Source organism: Delphinus delphis, chromosome 16 (genome assembly GCF_949987515.2).
Source record: "Delphinus delphis chromosome 16, mDelDel1.2, whole genome shotgun sequence".
Lineage (NCBI taxonomy): Eukaryota > Metazoa > Chordata > Mammalia > Artiodactyla > Delphinidae > Delphinus > Delphinus delphis.
In genome coordinates, this window is record NC_082698.1 from 45,696,264 (window position 1) to 45,713,161 (window position 16,898).

The 16,898-nt window shown below is 38.0% G+C and overlaps 1 protein-coding gene across 2 annotated transcripts in view; it reads left to right on the plus strand.

Moving 5' to 3' along the window:
- PARG (poly(ADP-ribose) glycohydrolase) overlaps positions 1–16,898 on the plus strand; it is a 116,413-nt gene that overhangs the window by 19,492 nt on the left and 80,023 nt on the right. The gene's annotated exons all lie outside the window — the stretch shown is intronic.

Consider the following 16,898-nt stretch of genomic DNA (forward strand, 5'->3'; position numbering starts at 1 on the left):
GCAGCTAATTTTGAATTTTGCTTTAGTCTCTCATGATATGCATTTTCTGTTGTATTGTTGTACCATTTTCAGTAGTATAAAATGGCTGCATAGTATTTCATGTCTAGATTTTGATAATTTAATGATTCCCATATTCTCAGACATCTAGGTTGCATAAGTTTTACTCCCTTCTCAATTATACTGTAGTAACATCTTTATATATGTATGTGAATAAATACATGTATATGTTTTCCCAAATTTAATATTGTTTCTTTAGGTGATTCCCAGAAGTTAGGTGGCTAGGTCAAAAGGCACAAAACTTTTATAGCCCTGGATTTATGCTGTAAAATCATTTTTCCTCAGGGGACTGTAGCAGTTTAGTATGCTATCAGCAATGGGTAAGAATACCACTTTGATAGTACTGTTAGAAGAATAGGTATCATCCATTTTGAAAAACTGGCAGTATACCTTTTAAAAAAAAACATTTTATTTTGATATAATGATAGATTCACAAGAGATTGTAAAGAAATGTACAGGGAAGGTCCCATGCACACTTCATCCTATCTTCCCAAATGTTCATTGCTTAAATAAGTATAATACAATATCAGAACTAGAAAACTGACACGAGACCTTATTTAGATTTTACCAGTTATACCTGTACTCATTTGTGTGTGTAGTTATGTAACTGTATCTTCATGTAACCGCCACCACAGTCAAGATACAGAACTGTTCTATCACCGCAGTGCTCACTGGTGCTGCCCATTATAGCCACACCAACTCCTTCCTAACTTCTGGCAACCACTAATCTGTTATCCCTGTGCATAATTTTGTTACTTCAGAAAGGTTATAGTTTGTAACCTTTTCACATTGCCTTTTGGTTCCTTTTTATTGCGGAGTAGTGTTCTGTGAGATTGATGTATCATAATTTAACTGTAAATGCATTTCAGGACATTTGAGTTGTTTCTAGTTTTTAGCTGTTAGAACTAAAGCTGCTGTGAACTTTCGTATACAGTTTTTTGCATAAACATAAGTTTTTATTTCTCTGGGGTAAATCCCCAAGAGTGCGATTGTTGAATTGTTTGATAAATGTATTTTTAGTTTTAGAAGAAACTGCTAGTATACTTTTGCTAGGTAAGTAGGCCTTCCCAAAGAGATACTTTCATATACAATCTGTTTAAAAGTTTTTTTATAATTTGATTTTTCTGCCCACAGTTTAATTATCCATGTTATATATGCTTAATTTACTAATACTAGAAACTGAAAGTAATTTTTGAAATGGAAACATTTTGAATTGAAATATTTTCAATATTACACAACTTTAACTTACCTAATAGAGAATAATTATTGAACTTTAAACATGTCCTATGTTTTTTTTAATTGTGGCCTTTCCCTCTCTGGTCTTTTTTTCAGATAAATAACTGTGAGATAAATAAGACAATAATTATTATTCCTATCGTAAATGAGTAGTTATGATTTAGAAATGAACTTTCTTGGCCAAAGTGACATAGTTTGTCCCTGGTAGGACGGTGTAACCCAATCAGTGTTCTTTCCACTATTGCCTGCGATCACAGTCTGATGTCCCTCTGCACACACCTTCCCCTCCTACTTGCTGCTCATTTTCTCTGTAATTAGAGACTGATATGCCCCCTTCCTCCACTTTTCTGTATTGAAGTTCTGTCTCCCAAGACTAACATCTTCCTATCTACTCCCTCCAAAATGAGATGTCACCTTTCTTTGAATTTCCATGACAAATTTTAAAATTTATCTTGTGGCACTCCCTCTCTTTGCTTTGCTTTATTCTAGATGAAATGTTGACATCCACTGGTATGTCAAAAGTTTCTTGGGGCAGAGACTGTATCTTTCTTAGCTTTGTGTTTCGTGTAGCATCTATACAATGTCTTATTTATCGTGTGTGCTCTGTAAGTAGTTATGGACTGGATTTCAACAGGAGATCAGGCAGTCATATTGGTTTTCATGGTTACCAAGGTCATGAGAATATTATCTAGAAGTAACGGTTTGAGTTAATAAAAACTGATGTTTCTGATTCCTTCTCCCACTCCCTGCCCACACACACAACACATCTAAATTAGACTCTTCCTTCTCTGAGCATTTTTAGTTAGTGATGTTCCAGTGTTCTTGTTACTTCATTTCCTGTGACATTACTGAAGATCAGTCTGTCCTCTAGGATTGCTGGTGGTAATCCAGAAGAAAGTGGTTGTTTAATTACGTGGTCAGGAATCAAATATTAAGATTATTGTGAACTCTTAATTTTGAGTTACAAATAAGGAAGAACCTGAAAATGTGAAAATGAAATTGACAGTGTTATGAATAACACCACCACTCTCTTTTTTCCAGTAGTGTTTTGATTGTTTCACAAAGTGTCCGCGAGGCAGCATGATATAAGCAGTGGCTCTCAGATTTATTGTGTATCTGAATCCTGGAGGGCTTATTAAAAAGGTAGCTGCCGGGCTTCCCTGGTGGCGCAGTGGTTAAGAGTCCGCCTGCCGATGCAGGGGACACAGGTTCGTGCCCCGGTCTGGGAAGATCCCACATGCCGCGGAGCAGCTAGGCCCGTGAGCCATGGCCGCTGAGCCTGCGCGTCCGGAGCCTGTGCTCCGTAATGGGAGAGGCCACAACAGTGAGAGGCCCGCGTACAGCAAAAAAAAAAAAAAAAAAAAAAAAGGTAGCTGCCTACCATCCTCTCCAAGTTTTCTGATTCAGTGGCTCTGGGATGAGACCTGAGAGTTTGCATTTCTAATAGTTTCCTAGGTGGTGCTGCTATTGGTTCAGAGACCATGCCTTGAGAACTGCTGGTGGAAAAAAGAGCATAGAATTAGAAATGAGTATTTTGTTTCTTAGTCTCAAAGGTTTGTAACTTTGGATAAGCCACATGACCTCAGCGTTAGTTTCCTCATTTGTGAAATTGACAAAATAACCACTTTATGCATCTTGATGACATGTTTTAAAGACCTAGCTAGCTAACTAATGTATCTGAAATCACTTTTAAAATTCTGGAATGATAATCAAATATGTTGTTACTTTCTTACCTCTGTAAACAATTTGTTTTGCCTCTTTTCAAAAAAAAGTTTTTTCTGTCATTAACATATCTGAATTGTAGGTATGTTGTAAAAATATAAGAAGTAAGACAATAAAAATTACTTGTGCTTTGGCTATCCCCAAACAATCACCTGAAACAACAATCTGTTTCAGGGCTTTGTATTCTCTTCTGGTTAATTTGTCTATTACTGCAGTAGTGCCACAATGTCTTAATGGCTATAGCTTCATAATAATTCTTGATATCTGGTAAAACGAGCCTCTCTTCATCAGTCTTCTTTCTCACAAGTGTACTGGCTATTCTTTATTCTTTCACGTAAATTTTAGAATCAGCCTGTTGGTGTCCATAAAAATCCTGTTGGACTCTTGAGTAGAATTGCATTAAATATGCAGATAAATTGGAAAAGATTTTATATCTACATAATACTATATATTCCTCTCCATAAGGATGGTATGGGTCTTCATTTATTTAGGGTTTCCTTAGATCAGACAGGACCTTGTATTCCGGTATTTCTCTTGCTTGCTGTCGTGGAAGCCCTCATCATCTGTTTCTCCATAGCATAACATGAGCTATGCCCCATAATTATACATTCCTGTATATTGTCTTAATTCAGTGTCTGCTCAATTGCTCAATTACTCTTAGGTTCCCTGGCATTTACCCCATTTGTGTTTGATTGCTGGCAGAGCCAAGGCGCACCCACTATCTTGGCCGTTGCCATATGCTTTAGGGAAAGATGTGAGATTTGAGCATAAAAGCACTTTGTCCCTTGCCTGATGGGAGCTGTTGGGAAGTTCTTTAGCTTTTCTGAGCCTCAGTTTTCTTCCCATAAAATGGGATTAACAGCTACCTTGGAGTATGATATTCTGATAATTAGTGGCTTCTTGTGGTTCTTTTTCTCAAGACTCCAAACAGGAGGGAACAGGAGCAACCCAGACAGGCCTTGTTCCATCTGTCCATCAGCAGTCGCTGTAGGGCAAGAGCTGGGGGGAAGGTGTATTAGTCAGGGAAACAGCACCAATGGGAGAGAGATACATCTATATATCTATATCTATATATCTATATCTATATATCTATCATCTATATATATATATGGGGGAGAGAGAAAGAGAGGAAGATTTTAAGGAGGAATTGGTTCACACAATTATGGGGGCTGGCAAGTCTAAAATCTGCAGGGTGGGCTGGCAGACTGGAGACCCAGGGATGAGCTGATGTTGCAGATGATGTCCAAAGGCAGCCTGCTGACAGAATTCTCTCTTGCTGAGGTAGGTCAGCCTTTCATTCTGTCCAGGCCTTCAACTGATTGGATGAGGCCCATCCACCTTATGGAGGGCAGTCTGCCTTACTAAGAGTCCGTTGATTTAAATGTAAATCTCATCCATTGATTTAAATGTAAAACATCCTCACAGAAACATCCAGGATAATGTCTCATCAAATATCTGGCCACTGTGGCCCAGCCAGGTTGAAACAAAATGAACCATCACACAGGGGCTTTGGAAATCTCTTTCTTGTAGCACTTCTCCCTCTTCTTCTGTAATTACATTGTTTGAACATACGTAAACATCAGGAAGATTTGCAATGTGCCTCCACATCCATTCCACAGAGATAGGATTTTAGAGTAGTTAGGAGCACAGATAGGGGTCCCCATGGCCTGGGTTTGGATCCTGGGTGGGTAACCTGAGGCATTCTCTCAGCGCATCAGTTTCCCCATTGGGAAATGGGGGTAAATAGTACATTTCTCTCACAGAGTTGTAGTGAGGGTTAAATGATGTAATGTATGCAAAGCATAGATCAGTGCCTGATACCTGGCCGTTTTTATCACTCACCTTCTAGAGTTAATACATTTAAACATCATGATACGATATGTTTCTGCCAAAAATTTTAATGAAAAATACTATATATAGTTAAAACCTCCTTTGTTTCTCTCTGCAAGTTCTTTTCCCTTTCTCGTTCACTGAAGGCAGCATTGTCCTAAGTGTGGCATCTGATTTGGCAGTTATTTTTTTTTCTACATTTTAACTACATATCTATTAACAAGAGATAGCAGTGTTTTCTGCATTTCAAATGATGGAATATGGTATCATAGTGTACATAATATTCTGTAACTTGCTTTGTTTTTACTCAGCAGTATGTTGGGATCTAACGATTCTGAATATATATAGAATTGTCTCATTTTAATGCTGATTAGATTCCATGTATGAATAGCTTACCTTCCTGTGCCGGTACTGCTGGATGTTGGGGAGTTTCTAATGTTTTGCTGTCATAAGCAGTGCTGTGATGGACACAGCCTATGGCTGTCTTTGTGCCCTTGTGATAGGCTGCAGGGTAGGGCAGGCATGTTGGAGGTTCCCCGGGTGTCGACAAAGAACTCTCCAAGATAGTTAGTTGTACTTTATTTTTCACACCCTGGCCAATGCTTGGTTGATATTGTCAGGCTTTAAAATCTTTGCCTGTCAGATGGCTTTTTTTTTTTAATTAAAAAAAATTTTTTTAACATCTTTATTGGAGTAAAATTGCTTTACAATGGTGTGTTAGTTTCTGCTTTATAACAAAGTGAATCAGCTATACATATACATGTATCCCCATATCTCCTCCCTCTTGCGTCTCCCTCCCACCCTCCCTATCCCATCCCTCTAGGTGGTCACAAAGCACCCAGCTGATCTCCCTGTGCTATGCAGCTGCTTCCCACTAGCTATCCATTTTACATTTGGTAGTATATATTGCCACTCTCTCACTTCGTCTCAGTTTACCCTTCCCCCTCCCCATGTCCTCAAGTCCATTCTCTACGTCTGGTGGTGTCTTGCGAAGCACAGGAGTTTTTAATTTTGATGGAGCCTAAATTAATTTTTTCTGTTTTTGGTGTCATATCTAAGAAGCTAATCCAAGGTTGCAAACATTTACTCCTGTGTTTTCTTCTAAGAATTTTATGGTTTTAGCTCTTACTTTTAGGTTCATGACTTATTTTGAATTGATTTTTGTATATGGTGTGAATTAGGGGTCAAGTTTTATTTTTTTGCTTGTGAATAGCCATTTTGTGTTAATTTTCACGTACGACGTGAGATAGAGGTCTGATTTCATTATTTTTCATGTGGATGGATATCTGGTTTTCCCAGCACCATTTGTGGAAAAGACTTCTATCCATATTGAATTGTCTTGGCACCCTGCAAAAACCAATTGACCATACATGTGAGGGTTTGTTTCTGGCCTCTCAATTCTATTCCACTGCTCTATATGTCTTTATGCCACTTCCACACAATCTTGACTACTGTAGCTTTGTAATAAGTTTTAAATTGGAAAATATGAGTCCTCCAGCTTTGTTCTTTTTCTAATTTGTTTTGGCAGTTTTGGATCTTTTGTGCTTTCATGTGAATTTTAGGGTCAGCTTATTAATTTCTGAAAAAAGTTAGCTGTGAAGGGTAATTTCTATAATCATATTAATAGAATCCATACTAATTCTGCATCTTGAGGCACGACCAGTCAATTTCAGGGTTACCTTATTGAGCTTTTGAACCATATGATGTTTAAAGGTAGGCATAAAATAATGGAAGCCTTATGGCTATGTCAGAATATCTTTGTATCTAGATGTCTTTCACTCTTAAAGAGATGTAATTTTTGATGCAATGAAAAGTTGACCAAACTGATAAAATCTTTGTCACTTAAGTTATAGTATATAGATGGTCTATTTGCGTTTTGTAATTTTCGTGCCTTAAACTAGTTACAGTTGTTAATTTGGGTAGGTACATTTGATACCTTGTGATGGCAGTAAAACATGCCATTGGTTAAAATACCCCTGTCACCTTGCTATGAGGTAAAGTAGTCGATTTTTCCTCTCTTCTTAATCACTCTACTCAGACAGGACCTTGTTTCCCTTTTATCTGGTGACCTTGCCCAGAAACATTCCTGTAAGAGTAATATATAGCAAGTTTTGGTGTGTTTAGTGTAGATCATAAATATGAGGTGATTACCAAGGTGCTGATGATAGTTTTACAGTTCTCTAGAGAGAGGAGTCATTGCATTTTTGACCTTCTGATTTTTATTTACTTTGTAAACATACGGGAGGGTTGGGGGAGTCCTCACAATTGTACCAAATATTCATTTCTTATTGTTTTCTTCAAGTTTTTGTCTCTCTCTCTCTCTCTCTATTTTTTATAGTTATATCTAGATATAAAAGTATATTTAAAATATTTTATGATATATTATAAAGCCATGTTATATAGCTTTATCATTTTTAGTCTTAATGGTTGCATAATATTCCATCAAATGATATGTCATTTGCTTAGCCATTCCAGTGTTAGAGATTTAAGGAAGTCTCTTTGTGTAAAGCATGTCTAGAGATTTAAGGGTGTTCGTCCCTATGACTGTCTGTTGTTTGTGCATTGTCAATGTACTTAACAGTAGACCTTGGATATTTAATACAGTTGTGTGTTTTTCTGTCCTTCAAACTTCCAAAGGTATTAATATAGAACTTTACCATGTCACAGCCCACAGGGATAACATTGCCCAGGATTACAGGAGTTATTGAGAAGTAAGTATTAGATACATATGTGGTGGGATTGGAGGAGTAAAAACAGATCTTTAGTGCAAGGGAAGCAGTTGTTTGGCTAGGTTTTTAAATTATAAGTGAATTCTATTTGCTTTGCATTGTCTGTGTCCACACTTTGGAGTAAGAATGCTTCTTTTAGAAGGGCTCTTAAATGTTGCTTATAACAGTATTTGGGAATTCTTTACTTAAATGTCACACCCAGCTCTGAGTAACTTGTTTTGCTAAAGAAAAAAATGAAGTTTAAATTTAACATCATATCAATTTTAATATTTTACAGTTAAGTTGATTTTGGGGCTATTAACATTTATCTCCTTAAAACTTTGCTTTGGCTGGTTCTGTGAGTAATAGGTTTTGTAACCCATACTACTTTAGAACAGGAGGTGTTAATATCAACAGTCATTTAGTGTGGTTCCATGTTACAGTCATTACCTAAATGCTAGTATTGAGAGCAAGAAGTAAGAGACCCAGAATCCTGGTAATCCTTTGAGCATCCTTATTTAGGATAAAAGCAAGGAGTACTGCCTAAGCTTTTTAAAAGTTTTTTTCAGAGACCAGCAAAGATCACAGAAATCATCCTGTTATTTTGTAAATCATAGTTAAATATTTAGGTGCTACTGAGTTGAAATGGCTGTTATTTAGTTTTTTTTGCATCTTGAATGTTAATATTAGTTTTCCTCCCTGCCAGCTGTTGGAAGTGCTAGGAACAAATAATCTGTGTTTTATGGCCCTCCTGGGTGGTGTTCCACAAAATTAAATTCAAACACTTCTATAATTCGTATTCTAACTGAATCGATATACTTACTGCTGACATTTTTCACAGGAAAGTTTAACAGAATGTCCTATATATTAAGAAAGTTTCTCTATTAATACATTTTAGACATATTTTAAATACTTCCCTCTTACAACAACTGTGGCACTATTTCTTTTCATTCTCAGTGAACTAACTTGTGAAATTTACATAGCACATTATGGCCATAGTGATGGAAGAGGGGTGTGGGGATGGCGTATGTTAAGAGCGGTTACTTCTGTTTCTGTGATCCTGGCTTCCATTTCTGGACTTGGATGCTAGTTAAAAAATGGATGTTTGCCTTATAATTATTCATTAGGCCATCCATATATATTTTGTGTACTTTTTGAACATATATTTCACAATAGATGTAATTGTCAATTCAAAATAAAGAACTTTAAATTCTAAAATTGGTTTGTATAGTGAACTTTTTCAGTAAATGGAATAGTTGTTTAAAGGAAACCTAAGGTTTTTGGTGACTATTTCATCTTCCTTTCCATGTTTAGTTTTATGTCTGGAATAGAAAAGATAGGAATGTGTAGGTCTCTTATTTCCTCACTTATGTTAGTTAGTTTATCCATAAAGGCTTTCATAAATACCAAAATCAGGTATTTTGTTGTTGTTGTTGTTTTATTTTTACATCTGTGATTGCTAAAAGTGGAGAGTGAGAGATAGGAGTACAGGAATGGGAGGTCATTTAAAATTAAAAAATGGAAAAATTTAAACTTTAAAGTTCAAAGGTTTTATTGTTGTGGTTAGGCTAGAAGTATATTCCTCTTTGGAAGCCACTATTTTTTTTTTAATAAATACAGCATGAAGTTTATACCTCAAGTCATACGTACACAGTAAATTCTTTATGGCAACTCGGTAATTGTGCATCTCTTGCCTTTGCTGTAGTTATTAAAATATTGAGTATGTATTGTCCTGTCTGCTCGTGTCCTATGACTTGTCAGAGAAAGGTTGTGTAAAGCCTCTTTTCCTGTAAATGAGGATGTGTAAATCTATCAATAATGAACTTGCATTCTTGCTTATGTACTACTTAATTTTAAAAGGTAAATAGGTGTCGTATTGAGTTTTGAAGGACGTGCACTAAGTGGAGCAAACTATTATGCCTAAGTCATCTTTTCCTTCAGAGTTCTTTTTGTGTAGTTTTACACTTAAAAAACAGGTATATCAGAATTCTTTGTCCCAAAAATTGAGACGTGTGCTGTTATAGCCATGTTTAACTAAAATGACATTTTTGAACTCATGTGACCATGAGAAACCTTAAAAATTATCATTATTGACAGAACAACAATAGAAACTCAGGGAAAACAAATATAAGCTTGTATTAAAATGGATTACCGAGAAAGTTATCTCACATATATAAAGTAATGGCTAGATGGAATTGTTTTGACTTATATCTTTATTATGGGATAAAAAGTTAAAATATAATATATTGAAATTATTAGGCAAAAATCATAGTGTAAGTCACCTGTCATTAAGTAGCGTAAAATGCAATAGTTGTATGTTTATGCATCACCTGGGCGTCGTATGTGCATTCATATGTAAGTGGTGTCTTTCAGACTTCCTGGCTTTCTGGTGCGTGCCATAGTATTATGGGCAGCTTATCTAACAATAACTATATCGAATGTACTTAGTACTTTTTTGTATGTTAAAATATTTTTTTAATTTATTTATTTTGTTTATTTTATTTTTGGCTGCACTAGGTCTTCGTTGCTGTATCTGGGCTTTTCTCTAGTTGAGGCAAGCGGGGGCTACTCTTTGCTGCAGTGCACTGGCTTCTCACTGCAGTAGCTTCTCTTGTTGCGGAGCACGGGCTCTAGGTGTGCAGGCTCTAGGTGCTCTTAACCACAGTGGTTAAGAATCCACCTGCCAATGTAGGGGACACGGGTTCAGTCCCTGGTCCGGGAAGATCCCACATGCCGCAGAGCAACTAAGCCCGTGCGCCACAACTACTGAACATGTGCTCTAGAGCAGGCGCGCCACAACTACTGAGCCACGTGCCACAGCTACTGAAGTCCTCGCGCACCACAGAAGAAGAAACCCGCATACCACAATGAAGAGTAGCTCCTGCTTGCAGCAACTAGAGAAAGCCCTTGTGCAGTATCGAAGACCCAACACAGCCAAAAGATATATATATACACACATATATATAAGAAAAAAATTTTAGAACAAAAATATTAGAGGATTTTTTTCTCTCTCCATTCCCTCACCCCTACCCCCACCCCCACCCCACCCCCCATCACCACAATCTCTATAAATGTTTCATGGAATATTAGTGTTTTTTAGACTAGTTTTGGAAAAGCTGAGGTAAGGCAAGATGTTGTTAACCACTGTTTCAAATCAGAACAAATGTCATTAACCAATAACCAGTAAAAATTGTGGGCTTTCACAGTAGCCTTTTTTTTTTTTTAATAGTGCAGAAGTAAGTTTCTGAATGTATATAAACACATTACTCCTTAGCTTCCAGTTCCAAGTGGAATTCTTCATAACGAATCTATTTCTGGACGTTTCTTCAAAACTTAAACGATTTAAAGTATCCTTGTTAGTTTTGTCATAAAGAGCCTGTAGCAAATTCCTAATCAAATGAAAGCAGCCTTGAATGTTTCACAAGACTACAGCTAATGTCTTTATTCCTCTAGCTTTCGAACCTCTGATTTGGAGTTCAGTGGAAATTTAACCTTTTTGGACTTCTTCCCTTAGTGACTCACAGTCTCTAGAATCAATAAGGTCTGCATTGCTTTTACAGCTTGACTTGATTTAATTCATGAGAACTGCAGGAGCCAAAAGAAAGCTAATCAGAGTCAGCAAAATATTAAATTTTAGATTTGTGTGAAATATGTGGACTTCCTCCTTGGTTTGGTTAATGTATCCTTTGGGTTGGAGCATATGTTGAGGGTCTCATTCATGATTTATTTTAAATAGTGCAGCTCTCATAGAATTAATTGCTCCAATTGGAACTAGGCACCTTGCTTTATAAACTTGCTGAGGTATAATGGATAATTAGTCTCAGTTGAGCCCTCTATGCACTAGATCATTGATGAAATTAGAGTTGTTATTATGTGTTTGTGAAACACTGTGTTGTATTTATGTGTGTGGAGGACAAGGAGGATGGAAATTATAGACATCCAAAAGTGAAAATTTATTTAGTAGAATTCCTCCTGTATTCTAATGATGAAATTAATCTAGTACATTAATGTCCTGTAACTCCAACCCTACCTACTCTGTTCAAATAGCTATGGAAGCCATTACTTTTAAATGTTGCTGTGTCATTGATTTCATTATCTAGAAATCTACTCTGTTGGAGGGGTGATAATAATTTCATGTTCTAATCTCTCCTGTGACTTATATCTCTATCAACTAGCTCTGAGCTGTTTTCTTTTTTTCAATGCAATTTGACACCATGCCTTGATTTATAAATCCTGTTAGATTACTTCTCAGATTATTTACTCATCTTATGCTCCTAGTCATTAAAAATAAATTCTGTATTCCTTTTGGTTAAGCTCCTCGTAACACTTTTATCCACATGTAAGATCTCATATTTAACACTAGAACGATTTTCGTAGTATATATTACCTGAAGATAAAAATAGTAAGAGGAAATAAAAACAATATAAATCTGTTTTTCAAATTTATATACTCTTTCCATGTGTAGCCTGTATAAACAGTGCAGTAAACTCGGTAGTAAAGACTAATTAGGTCCATTCAATAGGTCCATTGTCCTCGTGATGCAGGGAGTGGTACACCATTAGTGCCATGGTAGCCGCGTGGTGGCTGCATCTTAGAGGACTGAGCCAATAGCTCTTTCCACATTTCACTTTTGGTACTAATTGTGAAAAATACTCATCCATGATTTATTGCTATGGTAATGACAAGTAATGATTAACTGCACAGGGCAGTCAGCTTCTAAGCTGTCAGAGCAATTATTCTTTACAGTGTTAAAGAAGTTTTTAGTAAGCCGAGTGGCATAGTACCTTGTTGCCTCAGTTGCTCTTTGATTACATGAAAAGCACTACAAAAACATTTTCTGCAAGAAGAACCATTTCCAGCATAGTGAAATATGGAATATTTTCAAATGCACTCCCAAGCTATGCTATTGGTCTAATCTGCCTTAGCCCTGGGAAGCCCAGCTTAGATATAAACGAGGTGTCTTAATCCATTCAGGCTGTTTTAACAGAATAGACTGGGTGGTTGATTTATTTCTCACAGTTCTGGACACTGACAAGTTCAAGATCAAGGTGTTGGCAGATTCAGTGTCTGGTGAGGACCTGCTTCCTGATTCATAGATGGCTGTCTTCTTGCTGGGTCCTCACAAGGTAGAAGGAGCAAGAAAGCTCTCTGAGGTCTCTTTTATAAGGGCACTAAATCCCATTTAAGATGACCTCACCTTCATGACCTAATCACCCCAAGGTCCCACCTCCAAATATTACCACATTGGAGGAATAGGTTTCAGCATACGAATTTTGGAGGGACAAAACATTCTATCTATAGAACTAGAGCATCTTCTTCCATTGGGAGTGGAATTTAAAAGTACTTACTGTCACAGCACACTGGGTTGAGCAGCCGTATAAATAGCCTCTTTCCCCATGGTTGACTTTTGGCTCCTTTTTTAACCCTTTCCTTTTTCCTGGCCGACTGCTTAAGCTGCAGACCATTTTATCTTCACGTCATATGCAAACCCTTATCCATTCCAGGCTTAACCCTGTCTCCTCCTGGACTTACCCCTTCTACAAAGTTCACCTTGTAGATAATCTCCTCAGTGTTTGATGCGACATCCTACTTGGTTATCTGTGGTAGAGACAGTGGTGGTGCTTATTATTGACATCTTTACTATGTACTAAGTACAGTGTAAGCAGTATATTTTAATCTCATTTGATTCTCACAAATACCCCATTATATAGACACTGTATTTTACAAATGAACAACTAAAAATTCAAGGCTTAGAGAGTTTAAGTAGTTTGTTCAAGTGATGAAACCAGGATTTCAACCCAGGTGCCACTCACTCCAGAGTCTTAGCTCTTAACGACTATAATCTGTTGTGGTAGTTCTCATCAGTGAGTTATTCTGCTTCCCAGGGGACCTTTGGCAAGGTCTGGAGACATTTTAGATTCTCACAACTGGGGGAGAGGTGCTACTGGCTTCTGGTGGGTAGAGGGCATGGATGCCACTAAACATCCTACAATGAACAGGATGACACTCGCGGTGACAAAGAATTATGCAACCCAAAAGGTCAGTAGTGCCTAGATCAGGTAACCCTGCTCTTCTGCAGTGGTTCTCGAGGTTTGGTCCCTGATCCAGCAGCATCACCTGGGAACTTGTTAGAAATGTAAATTCTCCTGCCCTACCCTGAACCTTGCAAATTAGAAACTCTGGGGGTGAGGCCCAGCCATCTTTGCTTTAACAATCCCCTAGCTAATTCTGATAGATGTGAAAGTTTGTACCATCTTTCTCAAACCTCTCCTTGAAGAGTGCCTGTTCCTCAACTTTTTACCTTGGCTAAAGGAGATTTCCCTATTGGCAGTTTTTCCTTCTCAAGTAGAACTTGCTGGAATGAAGAGGAGGAGTTGTTTTTCTCCTCAGCCCCCACTGCTGATTCCTGTCCATTGTTAAATTGTTTGGCCATGACCTAGATCTGTGAAAACCCAGGCTGATATCTGTAGAGCTGGGCTGAGGTGGGTCTCCTCTTATCTGTGCCCTGTGGTGCATGCCATCAGAGCTAGCCTTTGACTTAGCACCTAGAGAGGAACCGAGTCAGTCAAACATACTGACCAAACATTAGGTCAGCTGGAAATGATTCAGTTAAGGGACAGAATTGTCCTAGAAACCAATTAACTAAATCAAGGGAGGCCTGAAAAGGTCAAAGATTTGAATTATAAGTAGAAAGAAGAGGAGCCTGGGAAAAATCCTCTTAAAAAAAAGGTGGCTTTAGTGGCCTATGGCCTTAGATCTGGCATCATTAAAAGCACTGACTTAGGGAGGGTACCTACCAACATCCAACAGCCTTTGTTCGGTTGATAATCATGTTGATGACCTATGAACTAGTCTGACTCAAACCTATATGTGAGACTCTCTACTGTATTAACCTATGATCACAAATTGGATCTGGTTATGCCCTGGGCCAGTTCCTTCTCTAACATCATTAACTCTGCATTTCTTTCCTACCATAGCCTCCTAGTTTTCTACTCACTTATTCCTATAGCACTTTCTGTTTTTAAGGCTACTGCTTCCATCCCTTTTCTTTTGGGCCACTGTTTTCCAGGTTGTGTTGTTCTAATACTTTTAAATAAAGGGTTGAATGGTCAAGTTAGTTTGCTACACGTTATGTCCTCCTACTGGGCATAGTTCTGAGGAGTCTTATAGTGAAGAAATCTGCTTAGTTTTGGTTAACTAAACATTTTCCCCAAACTTATTTATAAACAAAGCCTCCTTCTGTGTAACGGCTTATGATTTCCCTCGTAGGTAATGTCCCATGGAACACACCTTGCAAAACAGTTGTAATCTATTGGCTTTTTCCTGCCTTCCTATCTTTTCCTGCCCAGCCTGGTACCTGCACATTTGACCCTTGAACAACATGGGTTTGAACTGCGTGGGTCCACTGATACGTGTATTTTTTTCAATAGTAAGTACTACAGTGCTGCGCGATCAACAGTTGGTAGAATCTGAAGGAATTAGCGGTGGGGGCTGAGGAGAATAACAGCTCCTCCTCTTCATTCTAACAGGTTCTACTTGAGAAGGAAGAACTGCCGAGAGGAAAAACTCCTTCAGGCAAGGTAAAAAGTTGAGGGACAGGTACTATTCCAGAACCATGGATATGGGGGAACCGTGGATACACAGGGCCAAGTATAAATTATATGCAGGTTTTCGGCTGTGCGGAGGGTCGGTGCCTCTAACTCCTGTGTTGTTCAAGGGTCAACTGTAGTCTGCCTTTTAAATCTAGTTACTCCTTGGCACTTAACGTAGTGCCAAGAGCTTTAAATACCACTTAATGCTGGGCACACTCAAATCTTTATCTTAAGCTCCTTCTCTCTGTCAGCTTCTTATATTAAGACATAATAAATTTACTTCCTAAACACTTCTTGAGGCTCACCTCTATTTCTGTTATACTTGTCTAATCCATACTGTCATCATGACTCAGATGGTATATTGCAGCAGTCATCCAGCTGACCCCCATGTTCAGTGGTGCTCCCTTCAAATCCATCCTTCATGCTCCTCACCCACAGTGAGCTATCTGAAGCTTATATCTTCAAACCCTATGTGGCACGTCATCTATTTTCAGTTCTGTTGGATGATGTTTATGGTATTCCCTGGCCTTGCCTCTACCCATTTCTCCAGCATCACTTGATACTGAGCTTCTCCATAACTGATATTCTAATGACTGAATTCCTAAAGGTTCTCTGGCATGCTGTTGGCTTGTTCTTAATCCATCCTTCCAGACTTAGCTCAGTCTTTATCTCCTCTGGGAACTCTTTTCTGTCCTCCCAGCCTCTACTAAAGATTCCACTCTGTGCTCACAGTAGTACCTGTGCCTGCCTCCATGCGCTTGCCACATAATGCATGATCTTTCTATAAAATGTCTGCATCCTTCATGAGGCTGAACCTCTCCAGGGCATCTTAGTGTTTTCTAGCTTATGGCTGGTGCTCAGTAAGTGTTTCTTGAACTAACTTCAGTATACTTAAGGAGAGTGGATCAGCACACAGAAATGTGGGTCTTAAGCCACAGCCTCTTACTGAAAGATTTAGGAATTATTTGTGTAAAGTGACAGTTGACCATTTGAGATTGGCAGTTGGTAGAGAGAAAAGATGAGGCATGTACACATAACCCTTATGTCTGTTTATATGGCATTTTTACCCTAAAAAGTAGTACATTTCTGGAGGACAGAGACCTCGCTTTGCGTTGTTTACCTTTATTTATTTAAACACAGTGCACATATTGAGCACTGTGTTTATTCCTCACAGTGCTCAATATGACATCCTGGGCAAAGTGGACACTCAATATATGCTTGAACTAAATGTCAACATACTACTAACAATATGCCTAACTTGAGTTAAGTATAAAGTAGAGGCTGGATCAATTGGGCTGTTCTCTTTCTTGGATTTCTGAGCTCAGCTAATTCACAGTTCAGGGGCTCGTTTACCTTTTTATTCTCTCTATGTGAGAAAAGAATGAATGCCCCAGATGATAAATTGAACCTGAGCTCGTAATCCGTTTTATTTGATGTAGCTAACTGGTGTACCAGTCGTCACATGTCTTAAAGCCAAAAATTATTTCAAAAGGGATATTTTACCATTTTCAAACTCATCTGTATTTTCAAATGAATTGCAGTTACCAAAAAGTAATCCAATGCAATGTAATAAAATTAGGTGCATTTAAGAATCCCCAAACAAAATGGTGCAGGTCCAATTATATGTATTTGCACCATCCAGCTGTACATGTGTCTGGGAACCTTTGGCTCTTCCTTGAATTGCTCTGGTGACTATTTCTATTTCATTGGAGTGGATGGAGTAAAGAGTAGGACTAGATTTGTGTTGTCCAAA